Here is a 20,889-nt window from a genome sequence, read left to right on the forward strand (position 1 = left end):
GTTGACAGTAAAATGTAGAATCAGTCGTTCGACCAGGCTGGATAGTGGATGATTCCTTTCCAATCCCACCAAATACTCAGCATAACCCTTCGAGGCGTCAATTCCGGCCTTGCGACCATCTGTTGAGCTTCACCATGCTTGGACCACACTTGGACCATGATCATTTTCGCACATTATTGTCGTATTTTTACTCACTTTTTCTCTCCTGTTACCATTCGCGTCAGAAATGGTTCGATTTCATTTCGCTTCAGCGAAGAATCGCAGATGTTAATTCGGTCCATTCAATTTTTCACAGACAATTCAAGTGGTACCTAAACATCGAGCTTCTTGTTGTAGCCAGTTTTTTTTAAATATTTTAATTCCAGAATGGAAGCTAGCAAACCATTGTTGTGCTACACGAATTGATACAGCATCGTCTCCGGAACTTCACAAATTTCATTGGCGGCTTGAGTGGCATTCTTCCCTATTTTATACAAAAATTTCAAAATATAGCGAATTTCTTCATTATTTTGACACACTTTTGAGCAACTGTAATTTTTTTTTCAACATCCCCGAATTTAATTTTTGATTAAATAAAGCTTAAAATCTCACTTTTCCAACACTACATACATATATGGTATAACACAATGTGATTGGTAGCACTGGAGATATACGACTGTAACAACGTCTATTGAAAAAATGCGAAAGGACTTTTTCGACTACCCAATGTATTGTACAATATATTGGTAATATTACGAAAAATCTGGAATTTGATTTTTATAGTCACCCTAATATATCAGATTCATGACTATATTCTTCAATGCACACTAGAAATACATTCACATTTTAACCATAACGATTTTTTATAGACGTTTGACTTTCGGTTATTCGAATCATGCTAACATTTTTTTCTAGTTCGAATATTTGATAGCATGAAATTCAACGAATTTTTCATAATTTAAAAACTGTGCCGTGATAATATTTATCCAACTTTACATTCCGCTTTAAAAGCACTCTTCATGCATCATTCAATATGGATATAAAAGTATAAGTGTGTGCTCATGTTTATTGCTAAACTTTTATGCTTTCACCTCGAATCAAGTGGCTCAAAGAAATATATACAGTTCATAATTCCACACAACAGCGTGCAGTTGCCACAAATACCCTTACATGCATATTTAATGGCCCCGCAACTCGAGTGTACACAATGAGCAACATAACAATCATAACGGCAATAATACTGCGGGCTCCAACAATCACTACACAGATGTGTACTTAGTGAGCCAACGGCCAACGAGATGATGACTAAAAATCATGCACTTCACTTATGTTTTTATTTATTTGAAAGCAGTTTGCTCAACGGATTCTTAAAGTCGCATTCAAAATTCGGAGACAAACAGAGCAAATTGAGATGCAGTCCGACCACCGCTGTAATAAGGCATGACTTAGCTACAACGCAGGACACGGAAAGCAATTCGAACTTTAACTCTAATGTAAGCTATGATTATTTCTAATCTATATATTTTCCGCTTTCAGAGTTTGCTTTGATTCCTTCCGCTTTGCCAGCATTCCGGTTGTGGTTGAGCTTAATTAAAAACAAAAAATAGCAAAACATCAATAACAAATTTCCAAATGTTTTAGTAATAAAGACCGCAAAAGCGGCTGAAAAAAGCAAAGCTTTTAGTTGCCTTAGTGAAAGGTGAGCGAACGCGTAGGCTGTTGGCCGCCTAAAAGCTTGCTTCGCTTTAATGGTTCCACTAATTAAAGTTGTGGTTGTTTTAATCTTGGTAAAAGGTTTCTTCTCCTGCACTTTATTGCCGAGTCGGCCATAAAGCAAGTAAAATTAAAGTTAAGTGCTGAGCTCAGTGAAGGACGAAAGGAAAAAAATTCCATATGTGAGGCTAGTGGGAAGGAAATTCACATGAAATAAACGCGAAGGTATAAAAGGTGACTAATTAAGTGACTGTGTTTATATTTAGAGCTTGAAGTTATTCTATACTTTTCAAAAGCAAAATATTCTTTGATTTATAATAGGCGTATTTATTGCGTGGACTTGTGAAATACTCTTTTTCACAGGACTCTTCAATCTTAATGGATTGCAAACTTAAAATAAGCGTGAGTAAAGTGTACTATTCATATCCACTGTTGAAACTCTATTCATCTCCGTCGTCGGCTTCCACGAAATATCGGAACTTGTTATACTAAGGCGATCAGGAGTTTGGTGCTTGGCTATATATTTTGAGTATAAGCTCAAAAACAAATGTGAATCAATACAGGAATTTTCGCCGTTTTGGGATAACTTCAAAGCTTGGCTCAAAATCTGTTCCAACGAAAACAATAACAACAAGTATTTTGTTACAAATTTTATCAGTCAACGGCAGTCGATCTTATCTATTCAAAAAATCTATTAATTTCAACAAAAAAAGCACAAAAGCCGAAAAGTGAGTTGGAATTAAAATGATCACAGCTTTAGCGCGAGAAGAGCAATTACTTTGAGAGCGAAGCTTTTTACACGTGACAAAAACACGACCAAAAACACACATTGACATTCATCGTACGCTTCCTTCGCCATTCCTCACCACTTCATCAATTTTCAATTTCATTTGTGCCATTTGTTTTTGTATTTTTGTTGCTTTTAGCCAGTCATAAAGGTCATAGAGAATGACTGATGAGGCACTCATGCCGCCATGGCAGCTCCAATAACAATAGACATCAAAACTGAATTACAACAATAACTATAAATTACAACAATTCAATTGCAGTAACGCATGTTGTTGTGTTAACAAACTGTAAATTATGCATGAAAGTGCAAAATAGGAATTTCGCTTTGAAATTTCAACTGTCAGCGCATATGAATGCCAGCACGCAGCACGCACTCACACACACAAAACACACGCCTACATTTAAAAATAGAGAATGAAGTGCTTGAATTTTTCATAATTACAAAAGCGAAAAATGGAGGAATTGAATGAAGCAACAAAGGAAAGCGCACGGAGGCAAGTGGGAGAAGGGCTGCCGCCGAGAACAGAGGGGAAATGCATGTATGTGTGTGTGTATTGGCTGCTTGTTGCGCTCTGTGTGCGTGGAGGAGTCTATGGCGCTGCACTTTTCGGAATTTCGCGCTAATGCGCCAGAAAAGTGGAAGATATTGCAAAGCAGGAAGCAATGAGGCAACAAAGCTGCACGCGCACACACGCACAGACGCACAGACACGCGCACTTAAATTGCAACCTCCCTTTGGAAATGTCAGCGGAGTATCCAAACACACACACCCACACACTCACGCACGCACGGCTGCTACTTGCCAACATTGCACTTTGGCGGAGTGCGCCCTTGAATTTGTAATCAACGGAAGAAAAAGTTGAGCGCACTAAGCAAGAATTTGTGCAAAAGTGCAAAACAATTAGCGTGCGAGATCTTGAGGTAAAACGAAACTAATCGACCAAAGCCTTGGAGGCGAAGGACCAGTTGCGTTGGATAGCTTTAATGGAATTCTCAAAGTTTCACTCTAAGAACTCACCCCTTGAACCACCGCTCAACCAAAGAAATTGCCTGCAAAGTTTCGCCGTCATTAATCTTGGAAATAACCAGGAGATTTAAGCAAAGCGGGAAATCAGCTAAATGAACGAGTTGGCCGATTTAAAAATAACTTGTTGCAACATTTTACCTCAATGTTAAATTGAAATTGAAAAAAAGCCCACGCTGGACTATAACTTCTTAAGAAAAAAAAACAAAATTCAAAAAAAGGGGGAGAGGGAATATGCGAAAAGAAGGGGAAATAGTAGAGAGCAAGATTATGATTTAATATGAAATTTTGCTGCTTTGTTGGCACAATGGTTCGAGGGAGCGAACAATTTTATAACTTTTCTATGGATATTACAAGTGTAGCCAAACATCATTAAATTTAATGTTAACTTTCCAACTATTTTTATTTTGGATTATACTTATAAACACATTTTTAAACAAGTAAGGTTGCAACCGAAAATTTTGTCGAAATCGCTTGGTCAGGTCCCGAGATATAGGATTTCACAAAAAAGTAGACGGCGGTGGTTTTGAACAGTACCGTTATATGGGAGTGAGTGGGGTTTTCATCCGATTACATCTATTTTCACACCATCGGTAGGAGTTCTTGTAATAATGGCGCTGGACGAGTTTGGTTGTTGTAGCTTTAGTGGTTTAGGAGATATATACATTATACATATTAGGGGGCGGGGCCATCGGGCCAAATTACAGTTTTATATCTTAACTTAGTCCTTGGTTATGGAACTTTATAGGTTTTCGGTTAATGGCGATTTGTTGGCGTGGCAGTGGTCCGATTACGCCCATCTACGAACTCGATTTTGTTTTGTACTAAGGCATCTGTATACCAAGTTTCATCAAGATATCTATATTTTTACTCAAGTTACAGCTTGCACGGACGGACGGACGGACAGACAGAGAGTCAACCGGATTTCAACTTTTCTCGCCACCCTGATCATTTATATATATGTATATGTATGTACATATATAACCTTATATCTATCTCGCTTATTTTTAGGTGATACGTACAACCGTTAGGCGAATAAAACTCTAATACTCTGTAGCAACTGGTTGCAAGAGTATAAAAAAGAACGTACTAAATATTCGGTGTGTTATGAAATTAAATTTTTTTCTCACACACCCTGTGTTAGCATATGAGAGGATTATTCCTCATATGGAAATATATTTTAGGGTTTCTCTTAAATCAATGCAAACCTGCTTACTTATATATAAGAATTATGCTGAAGAGTTCTATCGTCATTATTTGCAAAATTGTATTCTTTCGATAAAATTTTAGCTTCTTCTACATGTATTTACATGTTTCTTACAATAAATAATTATTTGAATAATTCAAAGAGAAATTAATTGAATATTTCTCACATTCCGACCTTTTTAACCGTTACATGCTTAGACCAACATGTTAAAGAAATAGCGAATAATTTTTAAATAAATTTTGCGTTAGAAAGCCACACAGCAAATACCTTAAAGTTTAAACTAGCGCCGCAAATGCACGAAGGATTACTGTTATACGCCAATACTCATTCATTTTGTTGTGTTTTATATAATATAAATTGTGCTATTTCCTCGAGCATGTTTTTGCTCAGTAGTACCCTTTTAATATTTAATTTTATAAAAAAGAGCAACAACAACAATTTACGCAGTATTTGGGCCGCAATTAATCACACTTCGGGTGGAGATGTGTAAATCGTTAGCAATTTTTCTTCCATTCTTTGCCTTATATACGTGTAGTACATCCTAGGTGAAATGTAGTGTTGTTGTTATTTGTTTCTACCCTTTCATTGGCTGCCTTTGATAAATACACATAAATACACACTTTTACTAACAAATATATACAAATAAATACGAATAACTGTAAATACACTGACGTTTGCATACACACGTAGATAATTTAGCTATCAGAAGAGCCAGAGAGCAACGCAGACAAGCCAGCGGCAGCCACTTGGTCGACAAAATCAAATCTGTTAGTTTAGCTGTCAGCGAAATGGATCTAATGCAGTCGAAGTCAAGTTGGCTGTGACGAAAGGCCAAGTGGACACGGTACTCTGGCTGAAGCTGAACGGTTAATCAACAGCCAACGGCCGGCAGACGGACAGGCGAGCAAAGTTTCCTACCATCAATAACCGACAGAAACGCAAACCGCAATCGTTCCGTCACTCAATAATTCCAGTTTTTTTCTTGCCTCAAGCACTGCGCAAAGCTTCACTGTATTTATCAGTATATTTACTATCTATTAGTGTCGTTAAATAATAGATAGAATTTTCTATGTCACTATTTTGAGGCGTCCATCTATTTGGAAGCCACAACGAACTCGTTAATGCCACTTTGCCCCCGCTTTGTTTTTCCGCTTCATGCTTCTTTATTTGCGTTCGTTTTACGTTTTAACTTTGTGTGTTCGTCTTTGCTCCATTTTTGTTCGTGCTGCGTTCATTCGAACACAGTCGAATGGAAAATTGAAATTTTAAGTTTATTGCACCGTCGCATCTCCTGCACCTCATCCGGCCCGCGTTTTCCGTTTTTATTTGTGTCAATCGAAGCGCATTGAGAGTCAGCGTAGAATGAGGACAGCGGCGCGTCTTTGTGGTTGACGGTGACGCTGATTGAAAGCAGGAATGAGCAACAAAGTGATGAAAGCAAATTGAAAGAGAAATTAAACGGCCTACAATATATATAAAGACAAATCCAATAATATTTGCGCAAAAATAGTATTATGACGTTTTATTTGTAATTACGCCGACAGACGTCGATGATGGACAAAAGCGTGGCCAGGGGGCAGGCATGTGCGGGACTGTGCGTGAATTGGCAGGGACATGTGATTGATTGCCAGACAATTTGGGTGGCGGCTAAATGACTGTGATGTCTGAGACTTGGTCAAGCTTGATGACTGGTCATTGCGAAAATAAACGAAACCGATAATGAGAATTTCAACAGCGCGTAAGTGGCGAAAATGAGAAGGTCAAAGCGATTAGGGGGAGCATTTAGTGGTGTACTGAGTAGAGCAGTTAAATTGGAGTGGGTGACTTGAGGCAGACAAACAAGCTTGTGGAGTGGAGTTACTCAAAGAGTAGGGAAGGTATTTAAGAAAGCCACTAAAATGTTAAAGATAAAAAAAGGCGCGAAAAGAAGATTAGCAGAAGCTATTATGAAACAATTTTTAAGGTTGTATTATATAACTCGATTGCTGAAAATAATAGTCTTTTGGTGCATAGCAGCTTCAATCCTTTTCATAACTCAAGTTCAGTACATATTTTCGCTTTTAACTGATACAGAAATTTGGCGGTTTTCGTTTGTTTGTTAAAAACAAAATTAATAATGAACTAGCATGCAACTCGCTAACAGATCATAAAATAATAGTAAGTTGATAAATAATTCATAAGCTTACTTACTTAAGTAAACTTTAAGTACCATATAAATCTTACTTTTTTCCTTTTCCCGCTTACAATGACTCTCTATTCCATTATGTAGCATAACTGTGTGTGTGTAAGATTTTCAGAATTCATAAAAGACGTAAGACATTAAAGTAAAGAGCAGATGCTTGATTTATAAAGAGCGGTCAATGCACGCTAAGAGAAGGAGAAGCGGCAAAACCTATTATAGGTCAGCCAGCTTAAATGCGCACTCCGGCGAAAGGTCGTCAACCGTTTCCGTAGTGTAGTGGTTATCACGTGTGCTTCACACGCACAAGGTCCTCAGTTCGAACCTGGGCGGAAACAAATGACAACAGTGGTTTTTTTATTATTATTATTTTTTTTTTTTGAATTTTTTTCTTGGAAGCTTAAGAAGAAAGCCATAAATGCTGAAATCAATAATTTATATTTACATTTTTAAATAAATTATTCGCTGACAATAGTGCCACGCGTTTATTTTTCGTTTTATAAATGACTCAGTAACCCTCTCACCAAAATTACTCATTTGAATGCGTGTGGGGAAATTTTCACATCATAATTTCTGCTTTGGAAAAATCACGCTGAATTTTTCTTTTCGCAAAAATAGCTTCATTGCATTTTTATTGTTTTAACTGCTCATCAACACACACATTGAACACAATTGGCGGCAATTGGAAGCCTCGAGGAATTCGCCAAATCATATTTCCACTGGCGAACGCAACGCAATTACCCATTGACACTGCGTCGGAAGGCAAGGAAAGCACACAAGCGGAGAAGCATGAAGGCAACTTTCTGCTATGCACCATTAATTTTCATTGTTTTGCTTACGTTTCATGTTGTTTCTTCTTTTGCACACACACTTCATTTTGATACGCTGTTTTTTCAATTTTGCTTTTTTTTTGTTCTTTTTTTGATCATTTGGGTTTTGCAGTTTGCTCGGCTCCGAGGAAAAAATACATTTTGCGCACTTCAATACGTCGAAGTGATGCGAAACATTCAATTACATGCCCCATGCCCCATACCCCAAGCCACGTTTGTTTCTGCTTCATCGATGAAAACAAAACAAAGCTGCGAAAGCAAAAACTAAAAGAGGAATGAAAACCTGCAAGAAAAAAGCAGAAGAAAATAAAAGCTGTGCAGCTGAACAACTGCGCCTAACTACTTGTTTCCTCTTAAAGTGGTTAGTTAAATTAGAAGAAAATCCAGAGCATACACATATAAACATGCTTTGTAAGCCTTCTTCATAGTATAAACTGTATTTTATAATTCCATATATCTCTTGAGGAAATTAGCGTGCTTCGGTTTATCATCCATGAAAAAGTAAGTGGTCTAGACGCCACAAAAAAGCCTTTAATCCCAAGCCAAATTGTTAGCCTTTATCAGTAGCCTATTAACTATATTTTAAAGTATACATTAAGGCGCAATCATTACATGAAGCACACAAAATCGCCCAAGACCCATTAACGGCGGGGATTAAACACACATATGCCTACATAATATGCAAATTATGCCTAACCGATTACAACAATAAAGGGGAACAATACAAATCGTCGAGTCACAATCGGCCAGACGGTCAATAATGAATTATGCCCCAGGTTATTGCCACCATTATGCGCAGCACAGCAAAAGGCCACCAAATTGCGGGACTTTCCAAATGATTAAACCCCCAAATGAGCTGCTGATTTATTTTATTGGAACTTTTGCTCGAGCCGAAACTCGCCAACTTCACTTCTTTGTTGGATTTAATTCCTTTGCCGTCTGCCGCTGATGTCGGGCAAAGTCGAAACGCATTTGTCACCAATTGTTTCCGAACAATAAATTGCACAAACACAAAATTGCACGCCACCAAACACACATCAGCACATACAGCGCCAGGCAAATGAACCTGTGAACTTTCAACAGTTCCAACTTTCCGCAAGCGCACCAATAATGGAATCGGTGACCCTTATTGAGCACTTGAACGGCATGGGAGCTTGCAAATGCCATATATGAACTATATGTGTGTGAGTGCGTGTATGCTTTGCACAGCCATGTGAACTATTTCTATAAACAATTAACCTTTGCTCGACCCTAAACATGTTTGCTGAAGCTCAGCTGTGAATATCCATGAATACCAATGTATTTCCCAATGCTTAACCGTAATGTAATAATGTTTGACCAAGTTCAAATCTTTTAGCTTTGCCAATTTCTCGCAAGCGAGTGAAATGCATGCTTAAGTGCTCTTCGGCGAAGTGCGGGTACGAAACTTTCCGGTCTTTAGAGCGTTTGTTAACCCTCGTAAGCTATTTTCATTTCTACTCATTTGGTGTGTTGCCGCTTTTAGACTTTTGACCGGCAGTTACGTTGGCAAGTCAATAACCCAAGCAGAGATTCTTAACGCAAGGCCACAGAAATCGATGATTGAATCATTGAATGAAATCCGAAGACAATTTGAAGTTTAAACTTTAGTGTCTATATATTTAGACGCGTTCATTCATATATGTACATTGTGACAAAAAAGCACGCATAAATAAATCGAACAAAGAATTTGTCCAAAATGTTGTGTTTCCAACCAAATTTTGTGTGCAAAATCGTTGCGAATGTTGAAAAAGGTGATTCAGTTTCTTCCAAAAACACAAGTCTACGAGTGGTACATAGCCTTCAAAGACGGTCGAGAGATCATTGAAGATCTCGTTCTGTATGACCTTCGACCTCTTCAACTGATGAAAATATTTTTCAACTGACATTGATGAAAGTGAGGTTTTGCGTGAGAACATCTATTGGAAACGGCCGGAATTGTGGAAGAACAACTCATGGATTTTAAACAATGATAATGCACCATTGCATCGAGCCACGATTGTGACCGAATTTAAAGCTAAAAACGCAATGAATACCATCGATCAACCACCGTGTTCACCACATTTGGTGGCGTTTTAAGTCGATCGAAGAGATAAAAAGAAATTCGGTGAAGGCCATCCCAAAAAGTTCTTATGAAAAGTGTTTCGAGGACTGGAAAATCGTTGGCATAAATATATGACAAAATAAATATTGATGAATAATGAAATATTTTGCGTTTTATTTATAATTTCCGGATGCCTTTTTGTCACAATGTATGTATGTTTGTAGAAATATACACGTGTTTACAATTTAGTGCGTATGCAGGAATGATTGAATGAATTTACACTAGATTACATCAATATTTGTCTTTTAAAGACTGATCCTTTACACAACATGGTTTCAAGCTCATTAAATCAAGATCTCGAATCACGGTACAAAACAATTTGTGATAATGTAATGAAAAAAACTGCAATCCTTAAAGCAGAAAAATTGTATTTTCCTTTCAATTTCTAAAGGACCAAGGGTTTAGACATGCAGCATTAGACTCAGCGCAAAGAAACTTATGAATAATTAATACCAGCTTTTAAATCTATTTGATTCGCACTGAAAAAGATCTGCTTAAGTTGCACAACGAAGTACTAGAATGTCACAAATATTGTTTAGCTTCATTAAAACTTCGGTAAACGTAAATTGCAACCATTTTATTTAAGGAAATTGGAACGACATTTTAATTAACAGCTGGCACATTTTATAAGTTAAGCAAAATTAAGAAAGATACGAAATTTTTGCCAAAGTTTTAAGGTAAAAGTGGCATCAATAGTTCTTCTTCTACTGAAAAGACTTGTCTTAAATTGTCCTGCACTCAATCTCACACTTTTATTCAGAAACAACGGCAATGTAATATAGCGCGAATGACGCCAATTTATTCTGGAACACAACAGCGGACAGGCTGTGGGGAAAGGCAATTGGTGCGTTCGGCCGACTCTTACCAAAAGAACGCGCCGTGCATTGTTTTTCGGAGAAAAAGGGACTGCAAACCCAATCGTTTCTTTCTGCGCACTTCCGTCCGCCATAGTAATTTGTTATTGTTGTGACCGTTTGCGGTCTTTTGCGTATACGCAAGGAATGGCATCTTCAGCCAAAACAACAATAACAGCAATAATAAGGGTCAAAATTCGCGCTTATTTATCTTTCATTAAATATGCTTTCATTTATTTTCGGCTTCTGGATATTTTTAAACAAACTGTTGGCATCTGTCGTTTTTTCTGGCGTGTTTTCTTACGATCTGAAAAGGCATAGCGAAGGGTTTCTACGAATATGTCTGTAAGCGCGTTGTTGACTAGTGCAGTGGCACGGAAGTGGCTAAATGTTAATGAGCTGAGTAAAAGACAAAAACAAAAAAAGCAAAAAGAAGAGTTTATCAAAAGTTGTTGAGAAACAAGACAATTCGGGTTTTAATTGTCGGCGCGAACTTTTTGAATTAATTTAAAAGGGAAGAAAGGTAAATTATGCAACTTTAAATGAAAAGAAACGTGCGACTCTTCGCATAATTTTTAAGTCGACATGGGTAAGGGGTTTCAATGTTTTTGCTTTAAAAGTCACTCACGAAATAATTTAAATCTGAGAAATGAAGCTCTTAAATTGATCAAAAATGGTTCAGGAGATCCGAAATGCTGCTCTCAAATTAGTTTTAGTTTTTGTTTCGACTAAAAAGAAAGATTATAAAGTAGACCTCTAAGAGTATCGCCACTTGAAGAAGAAACAGACCTAATCTTCAGCAGCGAGTGTCAAAGAAAGCAACGATATAAAGCGTCTTTGTATTTTATCGATTTTTTTCGTTCGTCTTCCCCTCATCGCTACCTCACATACAATTATCGAATACTAAGCTATGCAAATTATGTTTCTTTTTGGATTTATTTACTCTCTTATCGCTTCCGCTGCATTTCGTATTTCATTTTAATTCAACAATTTTGTGACTTCGTGCAACTGAAAATGAATCCATTAATTCAGGGGAACCCATTGAAAAACTATGCCATCAATTTCGCCAACTGGCTGAGTGTTCAAGTCAACAATCGCGATAACAAAGCAAATGCTCGACATCGCTGAGTGAGTCAGTGAGAAAAGGGCAATCAATAACTGATAAGTATGGCAGCACTCGCCCACTGATTATAATAATTAATTATGCTAAGCTATAGTTCCAATTGTTGTTGTTTTTGTACACAGCTGGGCATTCTACCTTATCGATTCGTCATTTATAGTAAAGCAAGAAAAATAGCATATACGAACACACAACACAAGTGGAGCGCATACAGACGCGGAATGAGCATAAAGGCCTGTTTATTAATGAATTATTCCAAATAATAAGTGTTATCGAGATTGGCGCCCACAATTGGTCCTATAAGCACACGCAAACGCTTTTGAATGAGCTTTTCTAGCGGCGTGAGTTGTTCAAATAAATTTTCTCCGAACACTTGAATGGACAAAGCCCTTTCATCATATGCCTATAATTTGTTGTACAAGAGCATTTGCACACCCAAACCTACAAATGCAAATAATCGTGATTGTATAATAGAAAAAATCGGCATTTAGCGACACATTAACGGCATCAGCCAGTTACTCTTTCCCACCCGTTGAATCGCTTGGAATGTCAACTATAATGACTCGCTTCCAAAGAAATTCTTTCAATTTATCATTGGATGGAATCAGAAGTATTACACCCACACACACATACACAATTCTTATGAGTTACCTGGTATTTCGTTTGGTCAGAACTTTGACCAGCCAGTGGTCTATGACTTCATTCGGTCTGTGGCATGACAAGGGAAAGAGCGAAGAATTTTGTGTAAATATAAAATGGCATGAAATCAGCGTGGGAAAAGGGGTAAGAGTTTAATCAGATTTGGTTGTTTGCACACTTTCTGGAAATCAGATTTTATTTCCTTAATGAATTAATGTAATAACTGTGTAAATATGCAGTTATTTCTGGGAATGAGTTATTTGTATTATTTGTTGATTACAGTTAAGGTATTGACAATAAGATTACTTTCGTAAGCAGGCGCTAATTGGGTGGAAAGCGCCAGTTGATAGAGGAAGTGTAATAAGACGGCGGATTTATGGAATAACTAGAATTTATTTTTTAGGGGTTACATGGGTTTACGGGTTTCAAAAAATCGAATTTTTTTATTGCCTTATTATTAAATTTTAAATAATAAGAATTAGAATATTGCCCTAAATTTTCAAGTTGACCTGAGTAATAGTTTCGGAAACACAGCCCTGAGAACTTGTGCGCTCCAGGCTAGCTAGGCTAAGTGCGCCGTCTTTGAGCGCGTTTTTCTCGAAACTGTGTTGTTGAAATCGGTTGGCAAGATTTCTCGAGAACTACTCAAGCGATCTTCATGAAATTTTACATAGGTTTTTGAGATAAAATTCTTAAAGACTTGGACGAAGGATTTTATTTCGATTACAACTATTTGAAAAACAAATGTCGCGAAATTTTAACTGTCATTTTATTTTTTTTATTTTGTTATAATGTCTGTCAAAAATCCAATATTCAGTTTTTTTCACTTCGTCCATGTTATTTGTATAAGTTAAGTTTTTAACAAAAATTCGTATTTTTTCACTTTAAGTGATCCTGTAAGGAGTTGTCCTGCCAACGCGGGCCCATCTTTTATCCGTGGGGTCACCTGAAATGGTATCGCAATGACTGAGTTTAAAAAAAAAAAAATTTCAAAGAATTTCTGAATTTTATGTTAATAGTGTATATTTGTAACAATAAAATTTTTTTATAAAATATTTCATTTTTTATATGAGAAAAAAAATTGAAAAAAGGCTGTTTTTTAACCGAGGAAACCCATGAAACCTTTAAAGAATTATAGAAATAAACTGATTTTTTTGCAACTTTCATTGTTTTGCCCTTTTGATAATAAAGTAATCCTAAAAAAAAACATATAAATTATATAATTTGTTAATCTCTAAAATATGTACTGCAATAAGATTTATCATTAAGTAGCAATTGTTGTTAAAATATGAATTCGCTGTTATGACTTGAGAACTTCGTAAATGGCGTGCGGCAGAGACCGATAACTTTTTATTGGAGTTACGTGCCACGCTGAAATTGGTAAACAATGTAGTCAACAGTCAATGTGCCTGCGGTTAAAAGTCTTTGGAATATGATCTCAAGCTTTCTGTTCTCTCAAGCGGTAACTTTCTCACTCTCTGCTACTCCAACATCTGGTTACTTATTTCGGGACGCTGTTGTTAGAAAACACGTTGCCAAAAAGTAGCAACAACAACAACATAAATTAGAAAATGCTTATTGAGCTGTCAGTATGCTAATTTATTATTATTTAAGCACTAAACAGACATTCATATGATAAACACCTACCAGCTTACTCTAGAATTTGCCTGTAATTAAATGTGTAATTGTTTTTCGATAAATTGAATTTAATTGTATGTAATATTGAGAATGCGGAGATTTTCATATTATTTTGGTGTCCTTCAACCACGAAGCTCAAATTACCGCAATGAGTTCGAACGCAGCTAAAACTAGTGTGTGTGTATTTTAACTATAATGAATGATTACCATTGTCATAAAAATAGCTTTTATTGTTGGTGCAAAAATTTCCCTGCTATTTGTGGTCGCAACACTCTAATTGCAATTTACGATTCGTGGAATCATAGAAAGTAATTTGGCTCGTTAACCGCGCGTTTTTGTTCAACATGTTTTAAATCCGAACTTGTTGTTGTTTGATATTTTACATTGAAATTTACATTGGCGGTTTAACCGAAGTTGAGCGCGAAAAGTGCATAACTAAGCGACTGTGACTCGATTTGAAAAAAAATATTAATTAATCAATATTAGATGGTTGCCAACTGGTTCATATTTTAAGGCGGAAATTTCATAAGAGAATCGTATGAACGATTACCTCATGGAAATTTCGGTTCAAAACGGTTATTATTGAAATCTTAATATATATATTTCTTGAGTGCGTGTGTATGTCATTAAACGACTGGACCGATTTTGATGAAATTGAAATTGTGTGTGTTCAAGCAGATTCGAGAATGGTTTAGATTCACAATTTGGTCCAATTTGTTAGCTAAATATTAACGCAAGTACGGTTGCAACTAACCTATTGACGACGAGTGTATGTACATATCTGCAAATCGCGCAGTAACTCAGGGCCCCGTTATTTTCGTGCGAGCCACCGCTAGCCAGACGGCGCCAGCGCAAGTTAGCTTGCCGGCTGTGATCATTCATGTTAATACTGAAATATTGCAAAGGGGATATCAAAAATGATATTTTTAAGAAAGATTTTTACCGGTATTTACTTAAAGAAGGTTGCTATTATTTCAAACAAACTTACGAAAGAGATGCAGTATTACAATATTGAAACTAAAACTAAAATATGGCACCGTAACTCATTTCTTTATATTCTCAAACAATAATATTTTCAATATTTATTTTATTTTCGTATTTAATTCTTCTATTGCTTTGTAGAGTTAAACGATCTTCGTCGATACGCCATTTGCATTTTTGGTTAACGGGCCGATGATGGTGACGAATAAACAAGAGGAGAAAATTCCGCAACCAAAGGACAGGCAAGATCTTCTGTGATCGCATGAACATGATATTGGCAATTTTCAATTTACTCTCCTCTGCCAACCGGCCGCCAAAGCCGCACATAATTAAAATACCCCGCACTGTGAGAGGAACGAGTGCGCGGCAAATATAAATTAAACGAGCGCGCACACACAAACACACATGCATTTGGCGGAGGATGCTAAAGGTCGATGAAAATCCCACCTTTGTGCTTCTCATGTTGCATGCAGCTACCAACTTTCGCAAATGGCGGGGCGTATGAGTAACTTTCATGCGGCTGATTGCCGAGTTCTAATGAATTTCACCAATTTACAATTAAGGCTGGTTGCGGATTACGAATGCCCGCCGAGGGCAGCGGGCGGAGTGCACTGAACGAGTCGTGAAATACGAGCATTTAAATGAGAGCAACCGCAGCCAAAAGCCGATTTGTAAACGTAAACGCTGACTAAATTTGTTGTTAAAACAAAGCAAATTTACCTTCTGCAACTAAATGTCACTTTGAGCTGTCGATATGAGCCGCGCTCGCTGCACTAAAAGCTGTGCGGTTGCCATGCATGCAGAACACGACCGCAAAAACACCACGAGCGCAAATACAACGGCAAACACATGTAAACACTCGTATGTGTGAGTGCAGGCAATTTGTTTGTGCATCACCGTTGCTGCTAATTAAGCGCGGGAAAGCGGCGCCGAGCTGAGCTGCGCTGTGCTGAGCGCGAGCAAATAATCGAGTTAATCAAACATTGCAAGCAAATCGCACAAGCGGGTTAAGAGCTATCTTTTAAAGGGTGTGGCATGTGTGGCACGTTGACGCTGAAGCAGGATGAGGCTCTAGCTGCATGAGCGACAGGAAGGAGTGTTTTATTGGTTCGCAATTTAAATGCGGCGCCGAGCAGTAAACCTCGATTTGGTGTATTAATTGAAATGGAAGAAGAAGCAGAGTCAGCAGACGGGCCGATTGATTTGAACAGCATGCAAGAAAACCTAATTTAATTAGAGAAAAACGCAAACAATGTTTGAGACGAAATGAATAGGCAAATTAACTGGCCAATTTGAAGTAGTACAACAACAAGTAGCATGCTTGTTGATGCTGACTTCGTTCAGCCAATGCAATTTTCACTATATACAAACACAATCGCAGCGCAAATCTTTGACTCATAGAATATATTGAATATAAAGTGTTCTTGAAAATTTCTGGATGGCAGCCAGGCGATCGACTCGCAGCATACATTTTTAAGATTCAAACAAAAGTAAACATTTAGGTACATATAAGGCGCTTGTGTTGAAAATTTTGTTGTAATAAATTTTTCATATTGATGTTTCTTTACTTAAGAAAAAAATTATAATAAAAATTTGAATTGAAGGGAATTGAACAAAATAAATGCTCTAGGTTACTTCCTCGATTGAATAAATGTATATACATATGTATCTGATTTGCAATGCAAAATTCAACGAGCATTAAAACTTCGTATTATTCAAGAGCGAGTACATTAAAGTCAATAAGTTATGAATAACATTATGCAACATGCTTTCAATAAACTGTAACTCCGCTGCTCTTCCCTTAACCACCTCATCAACAATATTTCTACGGTTTGACAACTCATTATAAATTCCACTGGCACAAAAAATGCTACAATTTCATTTAAATGTATGACAACTGCCATCAAACAAATACTTATTAGATAGTCAATGTAAATAAAAGCAGCGCAATCAAAATATGCAACAACAACAACAGTGGAGTATGTACTATTATAGGCAACAAGTGTTCTCTCCCACACAAATACATGCAAATACAACCATTTGCATAGATTTGCATAATAGCAACAACAAATGGTTAAGTCAAGCAAGCGAAACGGTAAAAAAAAGCTGAAGCCAGCAACAAATAAACACGTTGTAAATTTTCCAAGTATGGCCATGAAAAGAAAAAATATATTGGAAAAAGAAAATTATAGCAAAACTTTCTCACACGTAGGATTTTTGGAGTTGTAGTTAAGGAACGTAGGGGTCAAAGCAAAACCATTTACTAAAATGACAAATAAACGGTATTGGTTTTTGGCTTTGGTTTTTTTTATTTCCTAAATTTTAGAAAAATACAATGGTATTAGGGCAAATTTTTATATGTAACAATTACGTATGTATATATTTATTCACAAAAAACTATAATATTTTTTATCTATTCCTTCGAGTTAAACAATTTCAAATAAGAAGCTTCGTAGAAGCATATATTTCTTTGTTAGAAAAAACATCACTGCGCTACTGTTAAAGTACGGTATTCAGTAAAGACTGCAAGAAGAGATGATTCCCTGATCAAAAAGGCTATACAAATTGATCCCACAGCCTCTTCTAGTCAAATAAAGAAACAGTTTTGTTTACCAGTTAGTGAACGAACAATTAGAAAACGAGCTGTTGATGCCGGGATGTTCTGTCGTCGTACGGCTAGTAAGCTTTTTATTTCAGCAAAAAATAGAAAGGCCAGACTTGAATTTGCAACAACTCATCTCGATTGAAGCATTCAGAAACTGGAATACAGTTTTATTCTCAGACGAATCAAAATATATCATTAAAGATGGATGGCATAAGGCGTGTGAGAAAGCCGAAAGGGCAGAGACTCAACCTCAAGTATCGTGTTGGGACCATTAAATACGGCGGTGGTAATGTTATAGGTGAGGTTTTAACAGGACAATGATCCTAAGCACACTTCAAGGCATTGCAAAACCTGGTTGCGAAGAAACAGAGTTGTTGTTTTAGACTGGCCGGCGCAATCACCAGATCCCAACCCCATTGAGAGATCGTTAGTTCTAAAATAAATAGGGAAACCAGTACAACCAAGGAAAAAATTTTTGAAGCGGAACAGATTGCTCGGAATGACATAGCACATGATATATAGTAAATAATTTAATTTCTTCTATGCCTAAAAGATGCACTTCAGTTATCCAAAATAAAGGATTTGCAACAAAATATTAAAGATTTAGGTATTATTTTCAAACTAATGAACGATGAGCTTTAGTTTTGTCCTTTTAAGGTTTGAAATGAAAATGCCTTTGTTGTTTAAGCTATTTCAAATTAAAAAACTGAACACAAAAATTTGTTTGTTTTAATAAAAATTAATAAGCAACTTAATGAAAAACGTCAAAATTTTACTTTTATTTGATGTTATTTTTTGGAAATATCTGTGAGGAAAAAAAACACCTTTAATTTTGGTCAACACTGTAGTTATACGGGACGGAAAATTTTTGAACCCAAATTCGTAATCAGGACACCTCAAATACTCCACAGTACTTTTAGCACATCAGTCGCAAAATTTTTCTTCAGATTTGTTAAGTAGTGTAATCAAAAAAAAAAAAAGTACACTCATTTGGATAAGGTGTGTTTTCGAAGACTAGAATGAAAGAAAACGCGGTCAAAAGCGAACTAAATCTCAGAAATTGTTCCATAGGTCATAAAAAGAGCACCAATATAGCATAACGATATCAGCACCATCTACTGGGCTGAAAACATTTTAATAGTTCAAATTTGAGTACATTTTATATACAATATTTATTTATTAAATTCAAATCGTTTTTTTTCCGCGAATTAGAAAAAGACACTAGACATAAAAAAATAAAAAAACGTCGATGACACTTTCTGCTACAAGCGACACCTATTACATCAAAACTATCTTATATTTCCAACTGGAACTATCATTAAAGCCAAAATATGGATTGACCTTGTAGGAAATTGAAACAAATTTTTGCTTTAAATCGGCAACAATGCATTTTCTTTAATTGCACAAATTGAGTAAGGTGGCTAATAGTGAGAAAAAGCAGTAAAGTAACCTATGTAAGTTGCTCACACAGAGGCATTTTAAGGAGCAGCATTTGCCTTTTCCTTTTCCCCCTCAATACTTCTGTTTCAATGAGCTTTACAACAGCTCCCTTTGAGTATGAAAATTTCGTGCATTTTACTGTTACTTCCCATTTGCAGCCATCACCCGCTTCCCTCACGTGAGTGTTGACATCGACGATTCGTAACTGCCTACCACACACACAAACACTCAGGCGAATCCGGGGATTGATAACCCTCGGCACAATCTCTCGTTGTTTGTGCTTCTCTTCTTTTGTGGTCTTCATTTCCACCTCTGCGTTTTCGTTTTTGTGGTGGGAGACTCATTTGTTGACGAGAACTTTACTTAAGGCTTAGTCAACCCTTTTGAAATTAAAGCGTCATTATCATTATTTATGCTCATATTATTCTGGTTTATTTAGCACATCTATTTTTCATTTAATTTCCCCGCATTTTTGCCTTTCAACTTCGTTTAATTGCCCATACTAGTTTTAATTTGAGCTCACTCTCCTCTCCTTCGACCCATTTCTACTCTCGTATTTGCGCTCGAAGCAGTAAAAAAGTTTCCGCAAATTTCTTCTGCATGCAATAAAATCGTTTCAGCTGAGTATCGGCAATTGTTGAGTGGCCGAGGGAAAACTTTCGCAGGTTCGGACAATTAAAGTGAAAATAAAAAACGGAAGGCAACGAAGAGTATGAGCAAGTTGTGTGAGCTTTAGTGGAAGTGCAGTTTAAAGAAAAATCTGCTCGAGGTGAACTTTCATTAAGTTTTTCAATTTCAATTTTTGCTGAACAAAAAGGAAAAAATAACTGCACTTTTTACGACACTGACTGTCAGTTGGGCGAACAAAAGAATTGCAAAGACGAAGAAGAAAGAGGAAAGTGTGAAGATAAAGAAGTTGAGAGGAGCTTACTTAAAAAAAAAGAAATGGATATTTAATCAGTTTGTTCAGAATTGAACTACTCAAGGTTCACATACACATTCACATAAGGTGCTTACAAAATCCTTGAATCCCGAAAAATTGTTGGGTCGAATAAAAAGAGACTTTTGCCTTAACTCTTTCTGGTTTTGAGAGAGGTGTTGAAGTCAATTTAAAATATATCTTTTATTATTTTCGAAAAAGCCATTCAAATCAAAAACAATTCGCATCACACGGTGCACATATGAACATAAAATCATCCACAAGTGTTGAAATTAATTTGCATTCCTCATCCCCTTACCACCCCTCTTACCTCTTCTTTAATGACCACACATACGCACGAATCGAACGAAAAGTGAAATGCGAAAATGTGGAATATTGAAAAATAAGCAAAGAAAACCGACCGAAATACGCTTTGTGTAGAGTCAAGGGGAATACGGTTGACGCTATAGAGAGGAGGTGTTGGGAGAGCGTTAGGTCGAGCATCTGACCTGCAGCACCTGTCGTTGTTGAAAAAGCTGTTTACAAATTCCTGAAATCTGTCACAAACCGACAAAAAATATAATGAAAAGTGCAAGCTCGTGCTCGTGCTCGTACAGGTGCATAACGGAATTTGCTAATCGTGTTTCTGCTAATGGCAAGCATTTAAGAAATTAAACACAACAAGAGAGAGAGACACAGCTCTAACATAAAAACAATAACAGCGCACGGTCTTAAGATATTAAACTCATTGAAGCACTAAATGAAATGAAAATGCAATCCCCAAACACTTGCAGCTACACGTATCTGCGAAAGCTACACGACTGCTGTGGCAAGAAGATTTGCCAAGTAT

General features: G+C 36.7%; 1 protein-coding gene and 1 non-coding gene across 5 annotated transcripts in view; one reads left to right on the forward strand and one right to left on the reverse strand.

The window, feature by feature from the left end:
- The window catches only part of LOC126760632 (eye-specific diacylglycerol kinase), a 213,050-nt gene that overhangs the window by 151,682 nt on the left and 40,479 nt on the right, over positions 1 to 20,889 (reverse strand). The window lies entirely within an intron of this gene.
- On the forward strand, positions 7,157 to 7,229 carry Trnav-cac (transfer RNA valine (anticodon CAC)). The gene has a single exon. It is a non-coding gene; the product is annotated as a tRNA-Val (tRNA).

Source organism: Bactrocera neohumeralis, chromosome 5 (genome assembly GCF_024586455.1).
Source record: "Bactrocera neohumeralis isolate Rockhampton chromosome 5, APGP_CSIRO_Bneo_wtdbg2-racon-allhic-juicebox.fasta_v2, whole genome shotgun sequence".
Taxonomy (NCBI): domain Eukaryota; kingdom Metazoa; phylum Arthropoda; class Insecta; order Diptera; family Tephritidae; genus Bactrocera; species Bactrocera neohumeralis.